Raw genomic sequence first — 17,270 nt, forward strand, 5'->3', positions numbered from 1 at the left:
GCTCCACAAACAACCCGCACAAGCCATCTGTACACTTGATGCAAAAAGCGATCAACCCAGCTAAACAGAACACAATTGATGAGGAACTCGATACAATTATCACAGAGAAAGCAACTACAAGGCATCATTCCTCAAGATGGTGAAAGAAGAAGGCTACGTTCCTCATCAAGTGTTTAATGCTGATGAAACCGGCCACTCCATTCCATCGAGCCGTCAACGACCATCAATAAAACGACTTTATTATACAGTACAGTTTATTATTTAATTATAATACCATAGGACATTTATTTTACATAAAATAAGGTGTATTTTGTGTAGTTTTAAGGCTTAGAAAATTAGAAAGTAGGAAATTCTGTTTTATGGGGACGCATTATTCTCATTTTAATGGTTTCCTATGGGAAATTGATTTTTGGGATACATACTTTTCATCTCACACACTCTGTCTGGGAACCAATTAAGTGTGTAAGCCAAGGTATCACTTTAAAGCAAAACTACTCACCATTTGATGACAATGCTCTGGTCTTACCTCGAAATGGTCATCTTTTTTTTCCTTCATTTCTAATTGCTAGCTAGCTAGCTAGCTGTGTCCTAGCTTTAGTTGTACAAAATGGAGGATTAGTATATGTATATGGATGGTAGACTTTATTTTATTATTTTTAGTATTGTTATTATTATTATTGTGGCAATAGATGAGTTGAGTTTTTTGTTTTGTTTTTTTTTTCCATTAAAAAACATCCCAACATACTCCACAGCGCCCCTTGTAGCCCTGGAGTATCCCAAAATGGCAGAAATTGGGGGGAAAAGAACAATACGGTGCGATCGGTGCGGATCAGCCAGAAGATGAGGTGCACCCAACATGGATCAATGCTGAAATGAGCCCCCAAGGAAAGCCCATTCTCGAAGGTGCGCAGCGTATCGCAATGGCCTCTTTCCATTCAACGCAAATGATCAGGCGTCAGGTGTCCGTCCGGTTGTACTTTTCACAGGTGCAGCTTGTGAAAGCTTTGGGAATCGCACGTGCGACCCAAGCGACACACTTGGTAAAACCGGTGAGTTGTCACATGATGCTGTTTAGAAATGGGGGGCGGGGTCTTCTTCACAGGCTTTTTGATGCAAATAGTGGAAGGGGCATTCTCCTTGAATTTAGTAAAGGCAGCCACTCTTGTGGCGCCATCTTGAAGTAAAAATAAAAAGAATACAATGATACCTCAGATCACGAACTTAATTGGTTCCCAGAAAGTGTGTGTAAGGCAAAAAGTGTGTCTTCCAAACATTTATTTCCCATAAGAAACCCTTAAAATGAGAGTAATCCGTTCCCAGGTCCCCATAAAACATACTTTTCTACAAAATAAGACGTAAAACTACACAAAATATACCGTATTTTATGTTTAATAAATGTGCTACTGTATTGTAATGAAAGAAATAAACTGCACTGTATAATCAAGTCGTTTTATTGACCTTTGTGATGGTCGTTGATGTACTTGCCTCTTGATGATGTATACAGTGATACCTCAGTTTACGAACTTAATTAGTTCCCAGAAAGTGAGTGTAACGCGAAAAGTTTGGCTTCCAAAGATTAATTTCCCATAAGAAACCATTAAAATGAGAATAATCAGTTCCCAGGTACCCATAAATTATTACTAAATTACATACATTATTATTAAACAATTACAATTTTCTGCCTCTTTTTGGTGCTACATTTCCCGCCTCCAGATACCTCAAAATGGCACGCAATGAATTGTTTAATCGACTGCAACCATGTATGCTTTCCTCTTCAGAACTATTTGAATCACATTCATAACTGGATGTGTAACAAGAAAGCATCTTCTCCGAATCTGAAGCCATTGTTTTGATTTACCAGCAAGGCCAGACGTCTTGGGGTGACACCACGAACAAGGGGGCGGGACCTTCTGAAACTGGCCACTTCCGGGTTCATTTTTTTGCAGATTTTGGACACTTTATTGGTGTTTAGCATTTGACTAAAAATATCATACTGTGTGTTTTTTGGGTATTTTAGATGGTATAGCACCTTTTGCTGATGTCAGTTAGGAAACAAAAAAGTGATGTCGGTTGTCCTTTAAAACTACACAAAATATACAGTGATACCTCAGCTTACGAACTTAATTGGTTCCCAGAAAGTGTGTGTAAGGCAAAAAGTGTGTCTTCCAAACATTTATTTCCCATAAGAAACCATTAAAATGAGAATAATCTATTCCCAGGTCCCCATAAACCATACATTTCTACGAAATAAGGCTTAAAACTACACAAAATATCCCGTATTTTATGTATAATAAATGTGCTACTGTATTGTAATGAAAGAAATAAACTGCACTGTATAATCAAGTCGTTTTATTGTGATGGTCGTTGATGTAGTTGCCTCTTATTGATATATACAGTGATACCTCAGCTTACGAACTTAATTGGTTCTCAGAAAGTGAGTGTAAGGCAAAAAGTGTGGCTTCCAAAGATTAATTTCCCATCGGAAACCATTAAAATGAGAATAATCCGTTCCCAGGTCGCCATAAAACACAAGTTGCTACTAAATAAGCCTTAAAACTACACAAAATATACCTTATTATACGTATAATAAATGTGCTATTGTATTGTCATTAAAGAAATAAACCGTGACCTTTGTTATGGTGTTTGATGTAGTTGCCTCTTGATGATATCCGAGTGAAGTTGCCGTGCTTTCTCGGCGATAATACCCTTACACACACTGTCCCGTGCTAGCTGCTTATCATTAATCCAAATCAACAGAAGTTTTTCGACCTCTTCTATATCCCTTAGACAACACAGAAACACCCTTCGCCACACGTAGCAATGGTCGATTTAGCATACTGATACTGGGACGCTAAGTCACACAAACGCACACTTCGTTGGTGATTTTCGATGATCTCCTTCTTCTCCTCGACCGTCATTTTCTTTTGTGTCCTCTTCGGTTGAACACTAGCCTGTGGTGAGGTCTTTTTCGGTCCCATAATAGCAAAAATACTCCACTCGACAACAAAACATGTCTACACTCAAAGGGGGTGTGGAAAAGTAGTCCGGCAGCCGCCGTGGCGCTGTTCGACCGCATGGTTTGGTGTTCATCCGCCTAAAACGAGTTCGCCAGCCACCGTGGCGCTCTGTGTGGTTTGGTTCGTTTGCCGAAAACTAGCTTGTATGCTAAGATTATATTCTCACGAATGTAATGTTCGTAAGGTGAAATGTTTGTGAGCTAAAGTGTTCGTAAGCTGAGGTATCACTGTACTTCCGACCGCCTGACCTCAACCCCTCCTTTCCCCCGCTAACACCCAAAGATGAAGCAAGGGAGAGAAGTGGATCGGTGTCCCAGAGATCGGCCGTCAGTCTTGACGCATCAGCAAGTGAGAATGTGACGGCGTCCCAAGCGCAGGAAGGCTGTTAGGCGTCGCCGCCGACTGGGCCTCGCTCCACTGAGGTGTCGTACGTGTGAAGATGGCAGCTTGGCGCCGCTGACCGATGGGCCGGAGGCTCCAAAAGGCTGAAATGCCGCACAGGAGCTTCCTGTGATCTGTCCTGTGTCAGCTGGTACTTAAAAAGCTACCTTGGCAGTGTTCACGCGGGATGTCTTTTTCCAATTTGGTGCATCGGTGTGTCATTACAACATCTATCTATCTATCTATCTATCTATCTATCTATCTATCTATCTATCTATCTATCTATCTATCTATCTATCTATCTATCTATCTATCTATCTATCTATCTATCTACCTATCTATCTATCTATCTATCTATCTATCTATCTATCTATCTATCCATCCATCTATCAGCTAGCTCAGGCATGGGCAAACTACGGCCCGCGGGCCACATACGGCCCGTTAGGCTTTTTAATCCGGCCCGCCGAACTTGCCCAAATTATAGTACAAACAGTGTCTAAAACTCATGACAAAAAGTTAGCGAACAACAGGGCAGATAACTGAAAAGTTGCCTGTCCCAATTTTCACAACTTGAAGCACAAAGAGACAACTAATCACATTAAAAAACATTGTAACAAAGTATAAAGTTTTTTTTTAAATCAAGAATGCACCTACTACAAATGCTACCTTGCTTAATTTACGCTAAATGTGCATGGCCGTAGATTTTGCTGCAGTAGTCGATTGTCATTGCGGTGCACAATGCAACTTTTGCATTGCTTCCTACGAGCCACTAAGCCCCTTTCATAAGTCTCACGTACACATTACAGTCACGGTTTAATGTGAATTTACGTTTTTTAGCGTCACATATGTTGTTAGCTTCTTTTGAATCTTTCTTCTGGGCTGAGGTTCTGTGCATCTATTTTGGAAAATGACATGCAATTGCACGACTTTATAACGCTTGCGAAAGTCCGGAAGAAAGAAGCAGGCTTCTGATTGGCTGCCGTGCCGAGAATGCAAATTTCAACTGCAGGTAGTCTATGTTTGTGTGCTCGGCGACGGTACACGTGTTTTGTTTGTGCGTGTAGGCGAGGGCGTCAGTGAGGAGTTTGTTGAGCGCGCGGTCAGGACAAACCATCTATGATTTGGCGGAATTTAACACAAGTAGGTATTATTGAGCTTGAATATTTCGTTGTGTAATAATATGTTTTGAATTTTCAAAGTGATTCCATTTTTCAATAAATGTGGATTTCTTTAACTTTGCCCCTTCGATGGAAACTTATTAAAAACAGACGCAATCTTGATAAATCACAGTGCATGTTATTTTAATCTATTTCCATTTCCTCCTCCAAGTATCTGTGAAATAGTATGTCAACGCCATGTTCCTTGAGACAAATTTATTAACTGATCAGGGATATTTTTCACATTTGAAAGACAGTTAATAAATTGGGTTGTAGTGTTCTTACTGTGCTATGAGGTTTGTACATACTACATTTAAAGGCACCGGCACCATTTTTTGTTTTTGTTTCCCACTGACATCAGAAAAACGTTTTATAGCATCTAAAATACCCAAATCAGGCAGGCTGATATTTTTAGTTAAATGAAGAACACAAATAAAAATGACTTCAAATGAATCCGGAAATGGTCAGTTTCAGAAGGTCCCACCCCCCTGTTCGTGACGTCAGGCCAAGACGTCTTGCCTTTGATCGAGAATCAAAACAATGGCTTCAGATTCGGAGAAGATGTTTTCTTGTTACTCATCCAGTTATGAATATGATTCAAATAGTTCTAAAGAGGAAAGCATAAATGTTTGCAATTGATTCAAGGAGTGCTCCCATATCAATTCGAGCCATCAATGACAGCAATTGTAGCACCCAGAAATGCAGAAGATTGCGCCCAAGCTCCGTTGGAAATGGGCTGATTTGTCAGCTGGGAATTTGTGTCAGCGAATATCAAATAGTTGTCTTGGTGCAACACACAACGATTCACCATGGCGTTATTTATGTGTTTTCTTTCTAATTTCACCATCAACACGGATCAACACGAAGTTTTCAGACCAAACAAAGTACCCAAAATGCATTGTATGTCGCTTTCTCGGTCAGGGGCGGTCCAAACGTGACGTCACATGGGGATCGTCATCAACTCGAAAACAAGACTTCATGAATATTCAGCGCAAGTCCTAAAACGTAAACTATAGCTATATGCTGTGGAATCTTTGTAAAATACGCTCAGTCGAAGTCATTTGAAGTGATTTTATAAATTATGGACATAACTTGTTCAGAGTATTTCCGGCCCAAACACTCCCTCCAAATGCTCCTGGCCCGGCCCCTCTGTCAAATTTTAGAACCCAATGCGGCCCGCGAGTCAAAAAGTTTGCCCACCCCTGAGCTAGCTAGATGGCGAGTTAACTATCTATCTATCTATCTATCTATCTATCTATCTATCTATCTATCTATCTATCTATCTATCTATCTATCTATCTATCTATCTATCTATCTATCTATCTATCTATCTATCTATCTATCTATCTATCTATCTATCTATCTATCTATCTATCTATCTATCTGCCTGCCTGCCTGCCTGCCTACCCACCCACCCACCTACCTACCTGCCTTCCGACCCATGCACCCACCCACCCACCTACCTACCTACCTACCAACCCACCCAGCCACCTACCTACCTATCTACCTATCTACCTACCTACCTACCTACCTACCTACCTACCTACCTACCTGCCTACCCACCCACCCACCTACCTACCTACCTACCTACCAACCCACCCAGCCACCTACCTACCTACCTACCTACCTACCTTCCTCCTACCTACCTACCTACCTACCTACCTACCTACCTACCTACCTTCCTTCCTACCTACCTACCTACCTACCTACCTACCTACCTACCGACCTTCCTTCCTACCTACCTACCTACCTACCTACCTACCTACCTACCTACCTACCTACCTACCTACCTACCTACCAACCCACCCAGCCACCTACCTACCTACCTACCTACCTACCTATTTGGGTTGGGACTTTAGCAAGCATGATGGAATTTCACAAGCTTGATTTGCTTTCGCGGGCCAAATAAAATTATGTAATGGGCCAGATTTGGCCCCCGGGCCTTGACTTTGACACCTGTGCTTTATATTTTTTATATTTATTTTAACTCGCCCATATGGCTCTTCAAATAAATAAATAAATAAATAAATAAATAAATAAATAAATAAATAAATACACGAAGAAATAAAACAATAAACAAACAACTAAATAAATCAAAACATAAATACACAGATAAATAAATAAATAAATAAATAAATAAATAAATAAATAAATAAATAAAAATTAATACATAAATACATAAATATATAAATAAATAAATACTATGGCCCTCAAGCACACGTGCTCATGTGGCTTAAAATGAAGCAGGCTACCTGCATGGCGGAAAATCCCAAATGACTTCAAGGTAAAATCTGGCAGAACATCTCGGCAAATGTTTCTCATATCCTAAGCGAAAAGATCACCCGGCGCCGCTTCACAATAGGGCAACCGCATCACATGTCCGAAGGGGGACGGGGGAAGCTTTTGGCTTTTTGGGGAGAGGAGGGGCGAGCTGCCGACGGTTTTTTTTGTGTGTAGGGAATCATCACACGCTCTCGCTGCGTCCGTGTGGCCTCAAAAAGGTTGCGCGTTAGCGTATTTGACAGCGCCGCCGTCCTGGCTGTGATGTTGACGTTAGTGCATGGGGACACATCACCTCTGCACATCACCCAAAGCACAGCGAGGGCTGCAGTGGGGTGGGGTTGGGTCGCTTGGGATGGGATTTGGGGATGTTGGGGTTGGGAGGGTGGGTTAGCCCTCCTCAGCTTCCCAAATACATAATCAGATCCAATGGAGAAGACATCATCTGTAGTGATGTGTCATTCGCAAACGAGCCGGTTCTTAGAGCCGGATCTCTGAAGTGAACGAAAAGAGCCGGTTCCTAACAAGGAGCCGGAAATGGGAGCCGATTTTTTTTGTCCTCTATTCCCCGCCCCCGGTCTTAAGTTAAACCCGCACGTGATTGGTCGATATCCGTGGTAGAGGAGGGAGGGGAGAATTACAGACACACACAGCAGTGAGGAGAAGGGTGGGGACCTTAGGGTAGACAGGTGGACAAATATTATTACCTTATGCTGTTATTATTATTCAATTATTGTCTTTTTTTACTCGTTGGTATGATAGCAATACAGTAAAGTCTCGTTATATCGATATTCAAGGGAGTCCGAAAAAATATCGATATAACCGGGACTATCGATATATCCGACCGACCCTGTTTGCATGTAATTTTCTCCGTGCGTGCATAGAAATAGTATCGATATAACCGGGACTATCGATATATCCGATATTGATATAACGAGACTTTACTGTATTAATATGCAAAGCAAATTAGTGTCAGCTGATCATCAGAGGGACAGTGAAAGTTTGTGGATGCTCTCTGTGCACATATAAATCAAGCCATGTAAATAAAAATATTTCATATAGTGTATTTTTTACATGAGTAATTCGTTTTTCACATAATTTTACATGATTTTTGGTAGTTAATTAATTTAAGCAACAATAATAAAATAATAATAATAATAATAATAAATTTCATTTCTAAGTGCCTTTCCATTATTATTATTATTATTATTATTATTATATTTGAGTAAGTCAAATAATTGATTCCTATATAAAATAAACGACACCCACATGCATCCGCCATGTTTCTGTCATGTCACTTGAGGCTTGAGGGCGGGGCTCGGGTGACGACGGAAAGCGGGGAGGTAGGATCCAAAATACACGGTGAGACAGATACTCACGGAAGCAGTCTTTACTGACACACGCATTCAAAGATAACAACAGGATGAGGTAAGTGATGGTAATGGATAAAGGCAGACCTGACGGCAAGGTAGTCGCGAGGGTAGCTTTCAGAATACTCCGACGGAGACGGTAGTGTGCGATCGGCAAATATAGTCAGAAGGCACAATCAATGAATGATAAACAGCTGTGGAAGCCCAGGTGAGTGGTGATGGGAGGGGCCGTCTCCAGAGAGCAGGACGCCCAGGACGGCGACGAGATGTGACAGTTTCACGTGTGGGTGAAGAAGTGGGCTTGATTCCTTGGGGGGGAAAAAAAACGGGCAATAATTTGGCCAGCCCCACTTCTCAAAACGTGTTGAGGGCCAATCTTCAGGGGTCTTATTAGATCGTGTCAGGACCAAATTGGACCAAACCGGGCGCCATTTTGTCTCAGCTCAATTGATGTTCAACAACCTCTTTCGGAGGCCGTCTTAGTGATTGTCAGCGGACTTTCCGATGTCCACCAGCAGCCCCTTTGGTGTCTTGTCCATCTGCGTATCTGTCTCCTGTCTCCTGTCTGGCCTGCAGCCGCTGCGTCCCTCACATCTGTCTGCTTGTCCAATCTGTCCATCGCTCTTGTCTTCATCCTCTGGCCTGCTGTCGATGCGCGTCGCCACAAAAGCTGCCATTCGCTCTGTGTGTGTGTGTGTGTGTGTGTGTAAGCGCAAGGGGTGTGAAGACAGCTGTCACGCTGTCTCAGGATCATATGATGGCTGTCAGACATGCATCCAACTCCCTCCCTTCGTCCCTCCAACACCCCTTTTCCTTTTCCAGTAACGGTTACCACACACATGACTTTAGCTTTTTGCATCCTTTTTTTAATGAAAAGAATAAAATCATCTTGTGGTGTAAACAAAAGGCAGTGATAGCTCAGCTTACGAACTTAATTAGTTCCCAGAAAGTGTGTGTAAGACGGCAAGTTTGTCTTCCAAACATTTATTTCCCATAAGAAACCATTAAAAAGAGAATAATTCGTTCCCAGGTCCCCATAAAACATAATTTTCAACTAAATAAACCTTAAAGCTACACAAAATACAGTGATACCTCATCTTACAAACTTAATTGGTTCCCAGAAAGTGTGTGTAAGACGGCAAGTTTGTCTTCCAAACATTTATTTCCCATAAGAAACCATTAAAAAGAGAATAATTCGTTCCCAGGTCCCCATAGAACATGATTTTCTACTAAATAAACCTTAAAGCTACACAAAATACAGTGATACCTCATCTTACAAACTTAATTGGTTCCCAGAAAGTGTGTGTAAGACGGCAAGTTTGTCTTCCAAACATTTATTTCCCATAAGAAACCATTAAAAAGAGAACAATCAAATTTAAAGCAGATTCTTTACTTACAGACAGTGCATTATAGGTGTTCAAATACCTGACATGTTTGGGCGTATACTTCCGCCTTCATCAGAGTGTCACGGTATTTGAACACCCATAATACACTGTCTGTAAGTAAAGAATCTGCTTTAAATTAGATATCAAGTAGACAGGATGAACTTAGTACAACTAAGAGAATAATCCATTCCCAGGTCCCCATAGAACATAATTTTCTACTAAATAAACCTTAAAGCTACACAAAATACAGTGATACCTCAGTTTACGAACTTAATTGGTTCCCAGAAAGTGTGTGTAAGGCGACAAGTTTGTCTTCCAAACATTTATTTCCCATAAGAAACATTTAAAATGAGAATAATCCGTTCCCAGGTCCCCATAAAACACACTTTCCTACTAAATAAGCCTTAAAGGACAACCGACACCATTTTTTTGTTTCCCTACTGACATCAGAAAAACGTTATATAGCATCTAAAATACCCAAAGCACGCAGCCTGATATTTTTAGTCAAATGCAAAACACCAATAAAAATGACTTACAGTGTCTAAAAACTATTTCAAATTGAACCCGGAAATGGCCAGTTTCAGAAGGTCCCGCCCCCTTGTTCGTGGTGTCACCCCAAGACGTCTTGCCTTGCTCTGGAATCAAAACAATGGCTTCAGAGAGTTCAGATTCGGAGAAGATGCTTTCTTGTTACTCATCCAGTTATGAATATGATTCAAATATTTCTGAAGAGGAAAGCATTAATGTTTGCAATCAATGAAAGAAGTCCTTCCGTGTCATTTTGAGGCATCTGGACAGCAATGTAGCACCCAGAAAATGCAGAAGATGGCGCCCAAGCTCCGTTGGAAATGGGCTGATTTTTCTCCTGGGAATTTGTGTCAGCGAATATCAAATATTTGTCTTGGTGCAACACACAAGGATTCACCAATGCGTTATTTATGTGTTTTCCTTCTAATTTCGCCATCATCACGGATGAAGTTTTCAGACCAAACAACGTACCGCAAAATGCATTGACGTGATGAAAGGACTGCTACAGTGTGTCCTTTCTTGGTCAGGGGCGTTCTTTCCGTGTCCTTTATAGGACAACCGACGTCTCCGGACATGTTGTGTCCATAATTTGTAAAATGGCTTCAAATGACTTCTACTGAGCGTATTTGACAAAGATTCCACCGCATATAGATATATTTTACCTTTTAAGACTCGCGCTGAACAGGAAGTCTTGTTTTTGAGTTGGTGACGAGTCCTCACGTTACGTCATGAAAGGAACCCCCCCCCCCTGACCGACAAAAAGACACATTGTAGCAGTCCTTCATCACGTCAATGTATTTTGCTGTATTGTTTATCTGAAAACCTTGATGTTACATCCAAAAGCCGCCAGAAGAGGGCGTCCAAGCTCCCTGGAAGGAATTTATCAGCCTGTGGAAACGGGCTGATTCATTCCTCACAACAGCTCGGTGGCCATTTTGTGCCTCTTTTTGGGTGAGACATTCCCCTCCTGCCCGTTTGCCTCAAAATGACACGGAATAAAGTCTTTAATCGACTGCAAACATGTATGCTTTCCTCTTCAGAACTATTTGAATCATATTCATAACTGGATGTGTAACAAGAAAGCATATTATCCGAATCTGAAGCCACTGTTTTTATTCTCCAGCAATGCAAGACGTCTTGGCGTGACGTCACGAACTGGGGGCGGGACTTTCTGAAAATGCCCAATTCGCAGCTCAAGTTTTTGCAGATTTTGGACACTTGAAGTCATTTTTATTGGTGTTTTGCATTTGAATAAAAATAGCATACTGCGTCTTTTGGGCATTTTGGATACTATAAAACATTTTTCTGATGTCAGTTAAAAAACAAAAAAGTGACTGCGGTTGTCCTTTAAATGTAGTGTGTACAAACCTCATAGCACAGTAAGAACACTATAACCCAATTTACTTTCAAATGTGAAAAACAGCCCTTATCAGTTCATACATTTGTCTCAAGGAATATGCAAGATATGGCGTTTACATACTATCTCACATATACTGGGAGGAGGAAATGGAAATAGATTAAAATAACATACGCACTGTGATTTATCAAGATTGCGTCTGTTTTAATAAGTTTCAATCGAAGGTGCAAAGTTAAATATTTTTTTTTGAAAAATGGAATCACTTTCAACATTCAAAACATATTATTCCACAACGAAATATTCAAGCTCAATCATATCTATTTGTGTTAAATTCCGCAAAATCATGGATGGATTGTCCTGACCGTGCGCTCTACAAACTCGCCACGGACGCCCTCGCCTTCACGCGCAAACAATACACGTGTACCGTCGCCAAGCACACAGACATAGGCTACCTGCAGTTGAAATTTGCAGCCAATCAGAAGCCTGCTTCGCGCTTCGAACTTTCCCGAGTGTTATAAGGTTGTTATTTTGTCATTTTCCAAAGTAGACGCACAGAACCTCAGCCCAGTAAAAAGATTCAAAAGAAGCTAACAAAATTTATGACGCAAAAAATGACGCTACAAAACGTAAACGTACATTATACCGTGACTGTAAAATGTACTTGAGAGTTATGAAAGGCGCTTAGTCGCTCGTAGCAGACAATGCAAACATAACACACTGGAGAATGGGAGCAAAATCTTCAGTCGTCTAATTTCAAGTTGTTTCAAGTTGTGAAAAATGGGGCAGGCAGCTTTATGGCCAGGCAGGCAACTTTTCAGAATTGTCCGCTAACTTTTTTGTCATGAGTTTCAGACACTGTTTTTACTATAATATGGACAAGTTCGGCGGGCCGGATTAAAAAGCCTAACGGGCCGTATGTGGCCCGCGGGCCGTGGTTTGCCCATGCCTGTTATGCATTGAGACAGTTTCGTGTCCGAAAAAAGTTCGTAAACCAAAAAGTTCGTAAGCCAAGGGGTTTGTAAACCGAGGTATCACTGTACCTACTTTTATGTATAATACATGTGCCATTGTATTGTAATGAAAGAAATAAACAGTACTGTATAATAAAGTTGTTTTATTGACCTTTGTGATGGTTGTTGATGTAGGTTTGCTTTTTTGATTGTTGCTGTGCCCCTTTGTTGTCTTTTCTCATCGCCGCTCCAAATGTAAAACCAACGAAGGCCTCATTGATCTGTTTTGTACTATTCTGCCCGGTTCGCTTCCTTCAGGTCGGCGGGTCTCCGTCAGGCCCGACGGAGCTGTCGTTTCGGCTTAAGCGCCGACTCCGCAGGTGGGCCGCAGATGAATAAGTGAGGAGGACGCGTTATTGGGTACTCGGGTTCTATGGAGGCGGGCAAAACAACCACAAGCGGGTGCTGCTTTAGCTTTTTAGATGACGGACGGAGAGTCCGACTTGACATGTGCACACAAGCACTTGCCACAGACCTGCTGCCTTTCATACTGAGCTTCTAATTAGACTCACACACGTACGAACACACGTACGCACACACACACACACTCGCGCTGGACCCTGGAGAGAGGCCTCAAACCTGCCTGTCAGCTGCACTTAGATCACAGTGTACTGGTTTCACAACACACACAGGCTTCATAGTCAACTTCTGCTTGACATGAATAATTTATTTTCAATAAACTGACTGAACAGCCCAATCATCACACATCAACATGGCGGACTTCATGTAATTCATCCACACACACACACACACACACACACGTTCTTGCATTGGCCAGGAGGAGGTCGGCGGGTCAATCGGCAGGTAGCCAGAAAGTGGGTGGAATACTTGTATCGACAGGCGTGTAAGTTAATTTTATTTCAGCACGTTGGTCGGGAGATCGGAAGAATGCTAGGTTGCTTACTGGACCCTCCGCACCCTGCCCACCACCTTTTCCAGCGACTCCCCTCAGGCAGGTGCTACCTATCCAAATCCAGCAGACAATTAAACAGCTTCTTAATTCCCCCGTCGCCATTAACTCTCTAAGCAGTAACCCAAATAGAACTGTATAGTGCCTCCATTTTTCTGATGATGATACTAGTGCAGCGTGTTCTACCAGAGACAAATTCCTCGTGTGTTCTACATACTTGGCAATAAAGATGATTCTGATTCTGATTCCCCACTCCGTAGGACGTACACACTGCAAGAACCAAGACAAGGGAACCAAGACAAATCTGATTGGACCCTCCGCACCCTGCCCACCACCTTTTCCAGCGATTCCCCCCTCAGGCAGGCGCTACCAATCCATGCGCACCAAATCCAGCAGACTTTTAAACAGCTTCTACCCCAGTCACCATTAACTCTATAAATAGCCACCCAAATAGAATCGTAATGTGCCTCTTTATCATTTTGCACAACCCTGTAATCATCAAACTTCAAACAAATAAAAGTCTAAATAATGAATGAATCGTTTCATCTTTTATATTGAATCACTTAAATGAATGAACTTTTTCACGATATTCTAATTTTCTGAATCAGACCTGTACATAGATGGGTTGGATATTGAGGTAGGTAGTGTTAGGTTAAAACAGGGGTCGGGAACCTTTTTGACTAAGAGAGCCATAAAAGTAAAATATTTAGAAATGTTTTTCAGTGAGAGCCAATCACACACACACACACACACACACACACACACACACACACACACACACACACACACACACACACACACACACACACACACACACACACACACACACACACACACACATTCCTGTTTCAATGGTTTTGTAAGGTCCGGATAACTCCAGATAAGGAGTGAGGACCACCGTTGCTAATAAATTTAGAGACAAACTAGTGTTACATTTGAACACTAAATGTCACCCCATTTCCCACTTCAACTTCTTTAAAAATAAAGAAGTAAAAAGTGGACTTGAAACTGAAATAACAGCAGGAGTGAGGTTTCTGAATTGGTACATTCAAAGTCCTCACCTCTGTATTGAATTTGGTTAAAATATCATTTTACTTTTTGTGGTATGAACTTTTTCCTCTGATTAACCACACACACACACATAAACACACAGTGAGTAAAAAGTGTGTGTATCCAAGTGAAATGAAAATACACACAAAAAAAATCATTTTGGGTGAATTTGTGAGGACCTCTCTGAAACTTTAACAGATGCATATATAGACCCTCTAGAAGCCTTTAGAATGAAAAACTTGTGAGGACTGGCCAATAGGTCCTCACTTGTCAAAAATGTCCTCAGTATGTATGGTATAAAATGTTCGTGGTCCTCACAAAACTAGTCATACAAACACACACACACACACACACACACACACACACACTTTTCAACAAAATATCAGAATGTATTATTTAAAATAACTTTGTGATAGTACTCACCGTTAACATGGATGGTTTTCCGTTCCTCGTGTTTGGTAAAAATCCAGGCAAACGATCGGAATGAAATTGAACTTGCCGGTCCAGAGGCGAAGTTACTGCTAGCTAGCCTGCGCACGGCTCATAAGCTTCCACACTTGCTATCCGCAATCTACTTCGCGCAGAAGTATGTCGATGCTAACGTTAACATGGGGCTTGTTAAAATGTCACTGACATTCGACTGTTTCATCGATGGTATTGTTTCATTGCAAATTAAAATCAGAACCTTTTCTCTGCACAAAGGTGAATGCTCCGGTGCATTCAAGCTGAAGTGCACTCGTTTGGGCTCATTTAAAGGGGCGTTTACCTCTTTCAACGTGACGGCCAGTATCATCCAATCCAAATGGCGCTTTCGGCCAACTTAGGTCAGTGTCATCCAATCAAAATTACGCTTTCCGCCAACGGGAAATGAACTGCGAAAAAAACAGGAATATGCATTTAGTTTTATTAGCGAGCCATATGCAATCATCAAAAGAGCCATATATGGCTCGCGAGCCATAGGTTCCCGACCCCTGGCTTAATAGCTATCTAGGTATCTATCTAGCTGACTATCTACTTGCTGAATAGCTATATATCTATCTAGCTAGCCATCTACTAGCTATCCATGAGCTAGCTAGCTCGTTTTCTATCTATTTGAGTTACTTACGGGTTGAGTGAACAATGTTTAACATGGCTAAATGAATGTATTTATTTCCTTCAGTGGGGAGCAATCATGTGATGTTAGGTAGGTGGCTAACTGTCAGGAAGTCTTGATTTAGCATGAACTTTGAAGGACACCAAAGGCAAAAGAGCATGTCGTTACGAAGCAAAATGAACATTATTTCCCCGGAGTACGACGGACATTCAATAGCAGTGCCAGATCCAGCCGGAATAAATAGAGCGAGACCACCAGCGTGAGGATGAGGAGCAAGTGGAAGACTCGCTAGCTGGCGTTCTCCTCCCGCCTGCTCAAGATCGTCCTTGCTTCCTGAACGATTTCTTCCGGCTGAAAAGTTCCTCCCGATATCGTTGAGGGACCGATGGCTTGTCGCGCGCCACCATTCCTCGGGTCACCTTGGCCGATCGATGCCCTTTAGTGCCACCTGACTTGACATTCAGGTTGTTCTCGTCACCAGAGGTCGACCAGAAGCATCCTGGTACGGCGACAGAGTTCAAATCAACTCTCGAGGTCAAGGATCTTGAGTTTGAGTCTGATACGGTACTGTTTGTTGATTTATTTTACATTTTTTTATTTTTCAAGATGGTCAATTGAAACTGCTCGAGTTTTTAGCTAGCTATTGTGATATCATGAGAGGCTAGCTCTCATCGGGACAGGACAAGAAGTGCAATGGACGACAGGTTTGGATACAAACAAAAGGTTTTAATCAAGGGTTCCAGGGGGAATTCACAAGCAACAAAGGTTTGAATAGTGTCTCTTCCAATACTTATCAAAATAAAGTCTCTTCTGAGGCTTAAATCCAAATAAAGTCTCTTCTGAGGTAAAACTGAAGACGGAGTTCTTATCCAAGAGTGTCTAGGCCTCACCCCTCTTGACGTCCTCCTCATGTAGCCTAGCCACCTTAGCTAGGTTCAAATCCAGTGTCCAGTCGTGTGGTCCCAACTGGCAATGACTTCCACGCAGCAATCAACTTCTTCACAGAGCACAGCAATCGAGCTTGTCTTTCCCCAAACTCCACACTCAGAGGCTCTCTGCCTTAAGAGCCTTGCTTGCCAATCAAGCCCTGATCAGCTGCAGGTGTGTGGTTTTAATTGCTGCCTTCCACTAGATGGGGCCAAGACTCTCTCTGGGTGGAGCCATCTTAGGGGGATGTATTTGCCCTCCAGGACACAGCCTCTCGTGACATCACACTATCTATTAGGTCTGTGTAAGCTCTCAGTCGTACAGGAGTGGTCCATCGATGAAAAGGTTTCTTCAGCCGTCATCTGTACTTCTTTGAAGGTGTCAGACGTTTCGCTTCTTATCCAAATCTTACTGGTAGTTTAGGCCCTATATATATGTCCCTACTGTCCAGTGCGGGACTCTGCTATGATAGGTCCCTGCTCTCAGGTTGGGGGGAGCAGAGGACTACTATTACTAATCCTGTTTTGCCTAAGTAGGCTGTTGTACGAACGATCGAAATTGAACCTCACCCCACCATATCGGTTTAATGAAGGATTTAGTTGTTTGATGAAAATTGCTTCTTTTACTCCCCTTTCAAACCATCTATGTTCTTTCGCTAAGATTTTAACCTCATTATCGTCAAATGAGTGGTTGCTAGCTTTTAGGTATATATGTACTGCCGATTGAGGCCCGCGAGCATTATCCCTGCGATGTTGATAAAGTCTTTTTTGAGAATTTGTTTAGTCTCCCCAATGTACTGCTCTTT

This window comes from Hippocampus bargibanti, linkage group LG13 (genome assembly GCF_051943395.1).
Source record: "Hippocampus bargibanti isolate YZ-2025 linkage group LG13, ASM5194339v1, whole genome shotgun sequence".
Classification (NCBI taxonomy): domain Eukaryota; kingdom Metazoa; phylum Chordata; class Actinopteri; order Syngnathiformes; family Syngnathidae; genus Hippocampus; species Hippocampus bargibanti.